General features: G+C 39.4%; 1 protein-coding gene across 6 annotated transcripts in view; it reads left to right on the top strand.

The window, feature by feature from the left end:
* The window catches only part of FMNL1 (formin like 1), a 103346-nt gene that overhangs the window by 33803 nt on the left and 55080 nt on the right, over positions 1–14463 (top strand). The window lies entirely within an intron of this gene.

The following is a 14463-nucleotide window of genomic DNA, read 5'->3' as shown; positions in this document are numbered from 1 at the left end:
AGTCCTAACTCCTCTGTGAGAGCCAGCATGGTATAATCGTTTGGGCACAGGACTACAACTCTGGAGCCCAACATTTGGATCCCTGCTCAGCCATGGAAACCCACTAGGCTACATTGGGCAAGTCACACTCTCTCAGCCTCAGAGGATTGCAAAGGTAAACCCCCTCTGAACAAATCTTACCAAGAAAACTCTGTGATAGGTTGGAAATGACTTGAAGGTACACAACAACAATCTCATCTGCTGGTTCTCCCTAGTTCATATCTCCTCTCTTGTGCTTGCTGTGCAAGAAGAAACACAACCTTGGGAATTAAATTTCTTTTTCTACCCTAAACATTGCATAAGAAGGCCTGGATGTCATATACAAAAGAATAAGGTATGAAATTGGCTGAATTATAAGATACAGTAGTAGAATTAAAAGTATCATTTAACTTTGCAGATGGGGTAAATAATATTAATTTTCTTGGACAGTTCTTGTTTTTCTCTAAGTAATACTGATTTTAGGGATGCAATGGATTAGTGGTTAAGATGCCAATTCTCATGATCAGAAGATCAGAAAGTTGGCAGTTCAAGGCTTGAGTGTTGCATGATGGGATGATCTCCTGTCACTAGTCCCAGCTTCTGCCAACCTAGCAGTTCAAAAGTATGCAAATGTAAGTAGATAAATAGGTACCACTTCAGTGGGAAGGTAACAGCATTTGGTGCAGTCATGCTGGCCACATGACCACCAGAGTCGTCTTCGGACAACGCTGGCTCTTCAACTTAGTAATGGAGATGAGCACTGCCCCCGACAGTTGGTTACGACTAGACATTCATGTCAAGGGACTAGATTTACCTTTTTAATACTAATCTCATGTATTTTCGTCCCAGGCAGCAAATTGTATGGGGTCCTCATAGACTAATTCCCTTATGGTACATTCCCTTATAGGAGTTTGTGTGTAAGTGTGCATGTGTGTGAGGCAGACAGAGAGCATTTATTTTTATTTCTTTAATAATAAATAGCAGTACAGTAGTGCCTTCAGTTGGCTCATTCCCACTTAACATTTAAACCGGTTTGTGATTCTCTTTGCTCCATGTTGGTAAATAGATTCCAAAAGGTCCTTCATTCCCGCTATGAAAGTGGATCTTTTCATTATCCCCTTGTAATCATTTCTTTTTTGACACGATTGCCGTCCCCACTAGTTTGCGCCACTTCAAAATGCATGTCAATCATCTGTGCATCATCAGTGATGTAAGTAGCAGCCCAGGTCACCCAGCTTTGGAACTATATAAAATAAATTGATAGAAGATTCAATTCATTGGTTTTGCAACTACTTGAGGGGGGAATGGTGGATCAACCAAAAACTGAGGAGGGATGGTAAACAGCCCTCTGCTATTAGTCCCTCTCCTCCAGAATGATGTGATTCAGATCCATTGTTCCCACTTGTTGAACACACTCCAGAATCGATTCTTTCCAAAAGAACTGCTAGAAAACTAGTGTCTGGAAAAGCCTCGTTTTTTGTTTGCCTCACTTTATCACGACAGAAATTGATCAAAGTATGATCGGAACTAGTTTCAAATGGGAACGACAGTCATGTAAACCAATCAGCAATTTGCTTTAAATCATAGAGAGAACGAGCCCAGTGTCAGCCTCTTCTGGTTTTATCATCTTCTTGATGGCATAGGGAAGGGAAAGGTGTTATGTCTCTGGGAGGATGAAACTTTCTTAATATTCTGGTCATGAGGAGTTATGACAACTGTCGTGAAGATAGAGCATGCATCATTGACTGTGAGAAAATAAGCTCTTTCCAGTGCTTTTAAAAGTCAAAGCGGACAAATGCTGACTAGGCAAAAACTATGTGGTGGAGGGGAGATATGAACAGTTACTTAACTATCCTGACACTGAATCACAAAGGTCTGGAAAACTAAATTATAGGTTTAGGTTCATGACCATTTTTAAAAAATGGATCCCCCCTCCTCCTGCCATATACGAATGCTTTGAGACAGACTGGAAAATCGTCAGCATCCTATCTTAAAATCTAAGTAGTTTACTAATCAATATGATGCAGAAGACACTTCAAAGAATCGGGAAGTAGCTTTCTTACTATCAAGGAATCTTTTTGCCAACTTTCTAATCTATGCCTTGATAGGAGACACTTATTTTTCAAGGGCTTCCTTGAACTCTTTCCTTGATACCTTCAAAGGCAGATGATACTGGAGATGGCCAGTGGCTGCATGAGGAGAATTTTAATTTGATCCAACAAACCCGAAAGATTATGGCTATGTGTGTCTCCATCATCTCTAAAGGCTTAGTACAGAGACAAGTATCATGTGGTCCTCCAGATGTTGTTAGATGACACAGAATCAAGCAGCATGGCTGGTGGAAAAGAATGCTGGGATTTATAGTCCAAAAACATGGAGAGCCGTGTACTTCCCATCCTGGCTTCATGTCTCCCCACACACCCCACCCTAATAGTGCAGAGAAGCAATGTCCAGCGTTAACTGTACTCTGCTGATAAATATATTACTTTTTAATTACTGTTTCATAAAGTACACTTGAGAATTCATTTCATCCTGGCATTGTCCATCCTGATCCATTCTGTATAGGTTGAAGTGATTGGATTTAAAGGTGATCCAAACATACTTGGGTAGCATGTAGTGTAATTTCAAAATGAACTTCATGCTTGGAAGTACAATAAATCTCTCTTGTTAAGCAAGGTCATGGCCAATTCAAATCTGTCCGAGCTAACTGAATATTATAAGGATGGTGGATCTGTAAATTTGTTTTTGATATGATAAGGCTTCCTTTAAGTCAGTTGCCCATGGTAAATGTATCAGTGTTGCCTCATCTCTTAAACAGGTAAAGAAACATGACCTCGGCATTTAGTAGAGTTAGGTATCCATCCCAGCAAACAAACTTGGCGTGTCATCAGCAAGCAGCAAATTGTTATTTGTTATGTTTTTATTGTACTTTTACTGCCAGGGATGGAGAGGAGTGGTTGTGGGCTTTTCTGCCTTGTGCCAATATTTCTTGGTTGACTTTGAGTACCACTTTGACTTGGATGAATAGTATGCACCATTTGCTGCTCCATCTCAGGGATCAAGAAATCTTGGGCCAGCGCTGTGGGTTTTTATATTGTGTAAAACTGGGTTGGATTTCATGGAGACAAAGGCTGCATATGAGGCTTGTCAGACCAGATTTTTACCAGTAAGTGGCAGGTGCTACAAACCTCTTAACCAGTTCCCTTTGCACCAAGATTGCTCTAAATATTGCTGCAACTATTCTGAACACTCTCCCCCCCAATAACTAACTAGCAACAACAAACTGCTTGTATTAAATAGGCATTTGATAAGTATTAATCTAAACATATACTCTGGAATCACCTTTAATGGGAACAATGGATCATTAAATGAGCCTCAGCAGTTTTGTGCCACTCAATGGAGCATACAGCACTCATAAAAAAGGTAGCATGAAGAAGTAACAAACATCATCAAAAGCCAAAGAACAGTAAATCTCCAAGAAGAGATTAATTTTCTTAGACCCTAGCAAATTCGTTTAATAGGTTTCTGCAAAAGGTTTATGATTTTTCCTTCCTGGAAAAAACAAAAACCTTTGTCATTCCCAAACATGGCAATGATAATACTCTTGGAAGAACCTAACAGTTTTTGTCATTTAAACATCAGAATGCAAAGAGATTGACATCTCTCCTTGGTAGGTGCCTAAAAAAAAATCATAGGATAGTACAAATAAGAGAGAACCAGTATGGTGTAGTGGTTTGAGTGTTTGGCGTAGGACACTGGGAGATCAGGGTTTGAATGTCCACTCAGCCATGTAAAAAACCCATTCAGTCATGAAAACCCACTAAGTGACCTTGGGCAAATCACAGTCAGCCACTTCTGAACAAATTCTTCCAAGAAAGCCCCCTGATAATTTCACTTTAGGGTAGCCATAAATCAGAAATTACCTAAAGGTACACAATAACAAAAACAGCAACATTACAATAAAGCTGACTGGTGCGGGTTTTTATCTTGCAGTGGCACATTGCAGATGTCAAGAGCACATGGAACACAATCAATTATTTCAAGCAGAGGCTGGCACTCACCTAATTATATTATTATTTGATGCTGCAAGGAGTTTTGAACATCTTAAGGAAACCTCTTTCGTGCAGCTTCTGAGGGATATGAATTCTGGCATATTTTTCTCCAGGTGGCTATGATGCTCTCCGATATCCCTTTAGCTCACATCAAAACAAACAGCTTTTAGATCTCATTGCTTTGCAATGGGGTGAAACAGGGTGGCTGTCCCTTCTCCCCACTACTCTTTGCTTTATTGACTTGAGCCATTTACAAAGTCCATATGAAACGATTTTGGGATCTGAGGACTCCCAAGTGGATTTGGAGAAGAAGGAAATTTGTCCTCTTTGCATGTAGCTACACTGCAGAATTAAAGCAGTTTGACACCATTTAAACTGCCATGACTCTATCCTACAGAATGGTGGATTTGTAGTTTGGTGAGGCACCAGAGCTCTTTCCCAGCATTCTGTAAAATAAAGTCATGGCAGTTAAAAGTCGTGTCAAACTGCTTTAATTCTGCAGCGTGGATACATCTTTTGTGAATGATATAGGCTTTTACATCTCAGACCCTTATAGTGGTCTGCTGTTCAAGAGCTAAACATAGAATATAGCACAGAGACAGGGTTCAGAGTCAATTACAGCAAATCTAACACAGTGTCTGTGAATATTCCAAACTCACTCACTATTGGAGGCATAGTCTTGGCAGATCATGGATATAAGCAAATGAAGAGCACATGAAGGCCCCTGACCCTACACATAGCTATGAACGTATCAGGATATCTGAACATAAATGTTCCTGAAATGTGCCCCCTAAATTTAAATTGGACCACACAACTTCTGGTATCTTTCTCCTCCCAAAATCCTTATTCATTTCCAAATGATGATCCACATTTTATTTCCCACACAATTTTTCAAATCCATTCTAGGAACTGACTCGCTAAAATCGAGTAAGGAATATTCTAAGAAAAAGAGACAACCTAACTAAATTTATTTTTAACTTAATTGGTTGACCTATGTTTGAATATTAGCATTAACATTTAGAATTACGTTTATTAAGTTATGACTATATTAAATAAAAGACCATGCTAAAGAGCCATTTACATTTCCCAGCTACTTCTTTACCCAAAGCCTAGTTCTGTTAGGGTTTTTTAAAAACTGCTCTGTTTTTATTAGTCCTTCGGGGTTAGGGAATTATGATGTTCATGTCACAAGATTCAAACCATTTACTCAATAACAATTCCTATGGAATTAACTGTATTACATTTCCTCCAATTGTCCTGATTGGCAGGGACCGTTCCAATGAACTGTCTGTCAGGCCATTTTTTCACCTGCTTTTAAAATGTCCCAGCTTCTCTCTCTTCTTTCTGCTTTGTCCTAAGCTTACTTTAGTTGCTGTAAACTGAGTTCGAAGAGCAAAAGTACTTTGTGCTCAGTTAACTCAGGAGGGAGGAGAGGAGAAAATAGAGCAAAATCTCTCCTTGAAGGCATAGGCAAAGCAAACTGCTGCAGCCTCTTATAGTTTGTCTGCTCTTCCTCATTAATTATTTTTGCTAACTTCAGCATAGGTTGATGTTGCTTGGCCACTCATGTCCAGGTTTTCATCCGTGAAATGTTGGAGGATATGCTATTCTGGGTGCTTGAGTCTTAGCAACTGATTCTCTCTCACCACCACACTACAATGAAAGATCCATATTACTAAAAACAGACATTTCTTTACAGTTAAAAAAATCTGGGGTACTTCAGAAAGGGTACGGAGATGAGAACATTACAGCAGTAAAATACGTGGACATCCTCACTCTGCTTTTGGTTTATAGTTTAACTGTATGGTATAATACTGTTAAAACAGAAGCTTCTACCAATACACATAGCATTGGTATTGTATTTGCTCACAGCAGGTTCTGAATATAGTACAGTACATTTTAGTGTGATCTAGAAAGTTGCAGGAGGATTCCTCATAAGGGTATGGGCTTATTCCAAACCCAATATCAGCCTGATAATAATAAAACGTGGGCTATATATCCCACATTTTCCTGTTGTGAGGTTTGCAGAATCCTCCTCCGTGGCACATTGAGAATTTTCCTCTTATTATGACCTGCACACAGAAGAGCCCTATTGATTCTGGTATAATATGGGCAGCTCTTGTGGTTGCATGGTAACCTCGAACGCCAGAAGTCCCTTTTCAATATGGCAGCTCTTATGGTTGCTATAGTAACAGGTAGCCAGATGGAAATTCCTACAAGCTTTCAGTATCTCAAGGTCCCAATATCCAAGGCCACTTAGGTGCCAAAGAAGAGTGCTATTGTTAAACCCCATAGTAGATAAAGCAGCAAGTATAGGGAATGGACACATTTTAGATTATTCCTTCCCCTTGGCTGCTCTTTCAGTTGGACAGTCTGCTTGAGTGTCTAGTAGTGTTAATAGTTAATAGCTGCAAGATCCATTTCCTCACTATGACTACTAGGTTTTAGTATGAGATTCTCAGAACGGTCCTAGACATGTTTATGCAGAATTAAGCCCCCTTGAGTTCAATGGGACCCACTCTTCAATTAGTATGTTTAAGAATAGTACTGAGATTGTATTTAACAGTGGATCCTGTTTGTTTTTATACAGTCAAATCCTTGTAACTGACAATTTTATGTTTACAACTTTCAAAATCAGACTTACAAGTACAAAGAAACCACGTGTAACATATATTTCCAATATTGGATTATAGGTCTAGATTGAATAATATTGTATGTTTAATATATAGGAAAAAGTGGAACAATATCAAATTACTTATTCCTGAAAGACTTGTAAGTCTTTATGGAATGGGAAATTATGTGGTAAAAGATAAATTCTTACTACTTTTGGGGAGTTAAGTTTATTTTAACAGATATCAGATGGAAATGAAAAGAAAGGGAGATTAGTTGTCTTGTGTCTCATTATGTTTTATGTAATGTATGTCATTAATGTGTTTGTATTAGTGTATGTATAAGTTAAATGTCAATGTCTTTTTTCGATAATCTTATGTTTTTTTAATTCAATAAAAATTATTTAAAACAAACTAAAGATTCAATAAACAACATGCTGTCTATAACGGTAAAACAAATACAATCGATTTTAAGGCTGTATTGATATGTAATATTAGTTCAGTAGAACAATTAATGTTTATTTTGTTAGACCTGTCTCCATAGTGCCAAGTGCATCAGCTGCACACATGTGCTTCATTTTCCCCTCTCTGATGCACATAAGATAGGTAACTTTTAAGCCAAGTCCAACAGTCATTACATAACCGAAAGCATACCTATTTTCCTCCCCCCCCCCAAAAAAAAACCAGACCATATGAATGCTGCTATCAACCATAACATGGTACATTATCTTCATTTTCTATGCTGTGCTCACATTTCCCAAATAACCCAAAACTCATTTCTCCCAAGTTTTTTTTAAAAGCAACCTGAAATATTTTTAAAGACAGGATTCCTATAAAAGAAATAGTCTGAAAATGAAGCCTGTCTCTGAAACTCCACTTGCAGTCACAAAAATGTCCACTTCCACAAATGTTGTTGTTATGTTCCTTCAACAAATAATGTTGTTATGGCAACTCTAATGTAAATCTATCATGTGTTTTTCTTGGTAAGATTTGTTCAGAGGCAGTTTGCCATTGCATTATTCTGAGGCTGTGAGAGTGTGACTTGCCCAAAGTCACCCAGTGGGTTTCCATGGCTGAATGGGGATTCAAACTCCGGTCTCCAGAGTTCCAGTCCAACATCCAAACCACATCACATGCTGGCTCTCTACAAGTCCATAGGTCTACTTCTGGTTTAAAAAGTAGGCCTCCAGAAGTCTGGAATGGTTGATAATAGGAATCATAGATAGGAATAAATGGGTAATCCATAAAGTGGAAAAAAAGAAGGAAGAAGAAAGAAAATAAGGACCTGTATTGGGGTCGATGCTATGTAATAATGGCACTGATTTTGTTTATAAATGATCTGACAAACAGTGAGGCTTGCAAATACCAAATAATTCTAGGCAGTGAAAAGCCAAGCAAACTGCAACAAAACAGTCATGACAAATTGGCTAAATGGCTCATGAGGTTGCATGCAAGTGTAAAGAGATGCACACTGAAGAAAAGAATACTAATGCCACATCTACACTGATGTGATCTGAACTAATAGTGACTAACAAAAAGAGATCTTGGGGTCACAGCAGAGAGCTCATTGAGGATGTCAGCTCAGTGTATGACTGCTGTGAAAAAGACAAAATCCATTCTAGGCCTCATTAAGAAGAGAACTGAAAATAGAAGGGCCATTATCATAAATTACAGTGTCTATATTTAAATCTTTGGTGCAGACATTTTTGGAATCCTGTGTTCAATTCTGGTCACCCATCTCAAAAAGGCTGGAAAAGGTGAGAAATAATTCAGGGGTTGGAGCACTTTCCTTCAAAGGAAAAAGATGAAGGACTCTAATTTTGGGGGAAAGCCAAAAGTATATAATATGATTGAAGTCATTAAACCATGTATGAATGTTAAAAAGCAAATACATTTTTCTTCCACTCCCATCTAATGGAGTAGAAGGTTGTGTAATTCTGTATAAGTATAAAATTATGGCATTCATTGTCACAAGATGTGGTCATGGCTACCAACACAGATAGTTTTCAAGGCATGTAAGACAAATGAAGGATAAGTGTATCAATGGCTAATAATCACTATGCCTACATGGGATCTCCAGAGAGAGGGTTTCTCAGAAGGAGGTGGTTTGTCCAGATCACTTTCAGTCTGACTTCAGATCTGGTTATGAAATAGGGATTGTATGGTTACTTTAGTGGATGATCTGCACCAGAAACTGGGAAGCAGGGACATATCACATTGCTTCTACTGACTCACTCAGAGGTTTTCAGTACCCTCTATCACAGTTTCCTTTTGAGTCACACGTCTGGGCAGGGATCTCCTCTATAGTGACTCCAGTCTTTAGATTAGCCCAGTTTGGAATTTGGATTTGGAAAGCACCTATGATCTTGGAATGGAGCTCTCTGCTTCTGCTCTATTAGCTTAGGTTTTATAAGAACAACTCAGATGCTTTATTTTGGAGATAGTTCAAGTATTAGTCCAAAACTGATAAAGGGTAAAACTTGGAGTTAAGGCAGATGCCTCCCATTTAAAGCAGAAGTAAGTCTGTATCATCAAGTGGACAAAAGTTTAATCTGTACACATGGAAGCTATCTGCTGTACAGAAACAACAACAACGTTTCTATAGCTCTGACAAATGGACATGAATAACAACTTGATCCTGGACCTGTTTTGTTGCTGAAATGGATTCTGCTTGCACCACTCTTGCAGGGGGAAGTGAGGAAGAACTGGGTTGAGTAACTGTGGTTGCAAGTGCCTAGCGCATGGGTGGCATGCAACTTCCTGCTACTGAAATAATCACCTCTAAATACATGCTGATTTAATCCCAGCAAGCAGACCTCTTGGTCACAAGAAAAGGAGTTCCCTTTTGTTCCAGTATGTCACAGCAAAAAGGGAAACATAACAATCTGTGTGTATTCGTGTTTTTAGGAAATTCTAGCTTAGAAACCACTTACTTTGTGTCGCTTTGGTAATGTACAGTTGTGTACAGTAATTTGGCCAGTAAGTTAGCCCAAGGAAAATAACATGAGGTTTTATAGATCCACTCCAAGGAACGAGTTGGCTGATGTATAGTAGTATATCAGGTTGCAAGACAGACATCATACTGTATGCAGCTTTAAATCTGATGGGCAAGAAGTCACAATTTCTTCTTCTGCCTGTTTTTCTTCTCCCTTTGCATTTTTGCTTCTTCACTCCCAGTTAAAAATTGTGAACCCCAACCTGCTGTAATGGTATGCCATACAACAAGGGGGAGAATGCTAGTCCTTTGTTGACAAGTAAGAGAAGTTGTAACTTTTTCTTGATGCAGTGGTGGATGTAAATACACAGAGGAAATCTCTGGGTGTTGTTTAGTAACTGTAGCCCTTGGGGTCTGATTGATGATCATACTGCAGCTCAGAAAGAGTTGTTGCATTTATTCATTTGTTGGTTACATTTCTGTCTTTCCTTTGGTCCAGTGAACTCAAAACAGTGCACATGTCTTTCCTCCTCACTTTTACCATCACAAGGGCAACTGTGTGGTAGGTCAGGCTGCAAGCAAGTGACTGGCCCATCATCACTCAGTGAGTTTCCTGGTTGTTTTAGGACTTTAACCTGGATCTCCCAGTCAGACTTTCTAAGCATTACACAACGCTGGTTCTTACCACAATGGCTATATTAGAGGCCATTCAGAGGCAAAAGGGAGATGATGTAGCTTAAAACTCCTTACACATTTTAGGAATATTTGTTGGTGCTTAAAAAGGAGGAAAGAATGGGGAGAAAAATTGTGGTAGCCTCTTTAAGACTAACTGGTTCTTTATCTTTATAGTGGTCAGTTAGTGTTCATGTGTGAAAGCAATACATCTGCTTACCAAAAGTCAGTTTTCCAGAGAGTACAAAACTCTCTAAGAGCACTCCTTCTTTGTGCTGTGATGACGACTCTTGTATTAATGTACATAGTGTGCCATGAAGCCATTGTCTTTGGTCACACCTTTGCTAATGGATTGGAATTTGTTAATGTAATTCAATTCAGCAGTTTCTCCTTTTAATCTTCATTTGTAATTTTCCTTATTCAAGAACTGCAACCTGTAAATCCCTTATTGTGTGGCCAGGAAGACTGAAATGCACTGCAACTGGTGTTTGGGTACTACTGCTTCTAATATCAGATTTGTGTCCATTAATTCTCTTGTTTAGTGACTGTCCTGTTTATCCTATGTAGAGTGTAGTGGGGCATTGCTGGTATAGGAAGTCATATATCACAATGAAGGAAGAGCAAGTAAATGTACCTTTGGTGATGTGAGTGATGTTATTGGCACCAATATTATTGCCCCCACAGTAGATGTGGAGCCGGAGCTTGCATCTGAGTTTGTGGCAGGGGTTTGTTCCTGTATTACCATTCATGTTATTTATCCTGTTGTGAGTACTTGTTTAAAATTTGTAGGCTCTCCATAGGTCAATAAATGGCTGCCTCCCAGAGCTTGTGAGAGGGCTATTCTATTCTCCAGAACTGATTGTAGCTTGTTGATGATGTGTTTGAGAGGTCTCAGCTGGGGACTGTAGGTGACCACTAGGGTCTTCTATAATTTTGTGTTTTTGCCTGCCTTGTAGTAAATGCTTCCTGGGTATTAATCTTGCCTTGTCAATTTGTTTCTTCACCCTCACAGGGTATTGTAGAAATGCCTATTGTAAATCTTAAGAGTTTTGAATCTTTGCCTTGTCGGTCTCTAATCAAATTTAGTTGCATTGAAGGGCTTGGCTGTAAACGATTTGGTAGTGTGTTCTTGATGGAAACTGGAGACATGAAAGTACCATATATACTCAACTATAAGTCGACCTCATGTATAAATCAAGGGCAGGTTTTGGGACCAAATTATGAATTTTGATAAGGCCCACGGATAAGTCGAGGGTAAAACCTTGGGGCATGTAACAATGCAAAGTTTCTAGCAGAAAAGCAAAGGAAACCAATGCCAAAGCTTGCAAAATTTCAGCAAGTATAAGTGTTTGTGCTTATACTAAAGGCAGGATGGATGAGAGAATAGAGGGAGAGTCAGTGATTCCAGGACAGATTGCATTCTTACCTTTCACCAGGGAATGGTTGCTTTTTTTGGTAAGTGTTAAAGTATAATATTTACACTGACCTGTGGATACGTCAATTCAGGTTTTTTGGGTCAATTTTTTGACTAGAATTTCTAGACTTATACATTAGTATATACAGTATGTGTAGCAGTTAGTGGGTTTTTGATAGAGCATGATGCTTAGAATTCCACTGCATAGTTGCACAGTGCAAACATATGATGGCGAATGGAACGCACCGAGAAATTCCAAAAGAAAATCAGCATGTGATTTATAGACTATAGCAAAGCTTTTGACTGCATAGATCATGAAAGGCTATGGAACACCCTTAAAGACATGGAAGTGCCAACACATTTGATAGTCCTAATGAGGAATCTGTACTCGGGACAAGAGACCACTGTCAGAACAGAACATGGAGATACAGAATGGTTCCCAGTTGTCAAAAGCATCAGACAAGGCTGCATCTTATCATCCTACCTGTTCAACTTATATGCAGAACATATCATAAGAAAGACAGGCCTAGACACAGAAGGAGGAGGAGTGAAAATAGGAGGAAGAAATATCAACAATCTAAGACACACAGCCAACACCATAATACTAGCAGAAAACCTCCCAGACCTGGAGCAACTACTAAGGAAGATCAAGGAAGAAAGTGCAAAGGCAGGCTTACTGTTGAACATGAAGATAACAAAAATAATGGCCATGGAGAATTTACACAAATTCAACCTAAACAATGAGGAAATAAAAATAGTAAAAGAATTCTCATACTTGGGATCAAACATTGATAGAAAAGGGGACTGCAGCCAGGAAATCAGAAGACGATAAGGAATAGGGACAGTGGATATGAAGGAGCTAGAAAAGATGCTAAAATGCAAAGATATATAACTGAGCACAAAAGTTAGAATCCATATTTCTAGGTATGGATGTGAGAAGAAGGCAATTAAGAAAGAAGATAGGAAGAAAATTCATATGAGATGTGATGCTGGAGGAGAGTGCTCAGGGTTCTATGGATGGCCAAAAGGACAAACAAATGGGTCAGGCCAGAAATCTCCCTGGAAGTCAAGATAACAAAACTCAGGCTGTTGTACTTTGGGCACATCATGAGAAGATATGAATCACTGGGGGAAAAACCAATAATGACTGGAAAGCTGGAGGGAACTAGAAAGAAAGGAAGGGCACAGGCTAGATGAAGAGACTCTGTTAATAAGATCACAGGTGTGAGTTTGCAGGATCTAAGCAAAACAGTTGAGGACAGGGAGTCTCATCCCCAGGGTCGACATGAGGGCAGTTAACAACAAAACATCAACAGGTTGCACAGTGGTTTCAAGAAAGTGAATTTGTTGTGGTGCTTGTTACAGGCTCAGGTTAATAGTGGGCACTAGCATCACTAGGGTTGGTGTCTCCTGGTGTGTGTGTGTGGGGGGGTAAACTTCCTTGTCCTCTCCCCCCCTGGCCAGACACCATTGCAGCCGCCCCCCCCCCCCCCGGCTTTCTGAGTCCGACATCAGACTTGGAAGGAAGCTGCTGCCATCATCCTGGCCTTCTGAGGCAATCGCCATGCCAGACTCAGAAAGCAGCCCCCTCCCCTGGTGTAGCACCCCCCCAGGTGACACCCCCCCGGATGTCACCCAGTGTAGTTCAAACTCCCTGCACCCCTATAGTGATGCCACTGATGGTAGAGTGGAAGCTTTTAAAATTCTGGTGGACCTTCTTAAGCGGTTGCTTTCTATGTGGCCAAATTACAAAGATGTCATCAAGAAATCATAAATAGAGGAAAAGTTTTGAGGTGCAGATGCTTGGTGTTTAGTAGCACTATAAATAACAGTCGGTTTTGTTATTAGTGATTTGCTAGCTGAGAAGGATTGGATCTTTCCTACATTTTTACCACCACCACCACCAACAACAACAAAACAATTTTCTCCATAAATTCCTTCTTTTCAGAGGAAGTGTTGAGTCTTGCACTTTGTTACTTTTAGTCAGAAAACTGTTAGTACGTATAAGAACAGAAGGAGAGCCTTACTAGACTAGCCTAAAGGCCTATCCAGGCAAACATTCTGTTCACACAGTGGCCAAACAGTTATCTTTGGGGAATCTAAAAGGAGGACACAGTCCCTCTGTGGATCTACAGCCCTTCTCCAGATCGTTTCAGACAGATGTCTAAAATTCAGTGGTCTTCCAAATGAACGGTATAGTCAAGAGTGTTACTTCATTGTTTGTATAAATATGGCTTCTTGTAATGAATCAGCGTGGCATGGAGCATCAGATAATCTGACTGATGATGCTTGAATCTTCAGGCGTTTCTCAACTACTAACAAATTTTAAGGGGGTAAAAATCCCTAAAGAGGTTGGAAAGACATCCAGAGCAGCCCAGTAAGGATTGGGCACACTCAGTAGCCATGGCATCCTGGCTGTGGGAGGTATGGCCAAGTTCTAGCCTGCTTTTTTATGTGGACTGGTCAACGTGGCTAACAATAAAATGTATTATAAAATTAAATCAACATTATAATTGTTAGAGAGATTTTAAATTTAAAAATCCAGTTAAAGATGTAAAGAAGATTATGAAAATTTTCTAAAATGTAAATTAAAATATAAATCAGAATGCAGAGCAACAGAAAATAAAAATGAATACTACCCAGGCATATTTGAATGAAAATGTTCTGAACTGCTGGAGAAACAACACAACTAAAGTGGCTATATGGCTGTATGAAGGGAGTTCTAGATTAGCAATGTTAGGCACTAAGAAAACCTTCTCTTAA

This window comes from Sceloporus undulatus, chromosome 6 (genome assembly GCF_019175285.1).
Source record: "Sceloporus undulatus isolate JIND9_A2432 ecotype Alabama chromosome 6, SceUnd_v1.1, whole genome shotgun sequence".
NCBI lineage: Eukaryota > Metazoa > Chordata > Lepidosauria > Squamata > Phrynosomatidae > Sceloporus > Sceloporus undulatus.
This window is presented reverse-complemented; position numbering and strand designations above follow the sequence as displayed.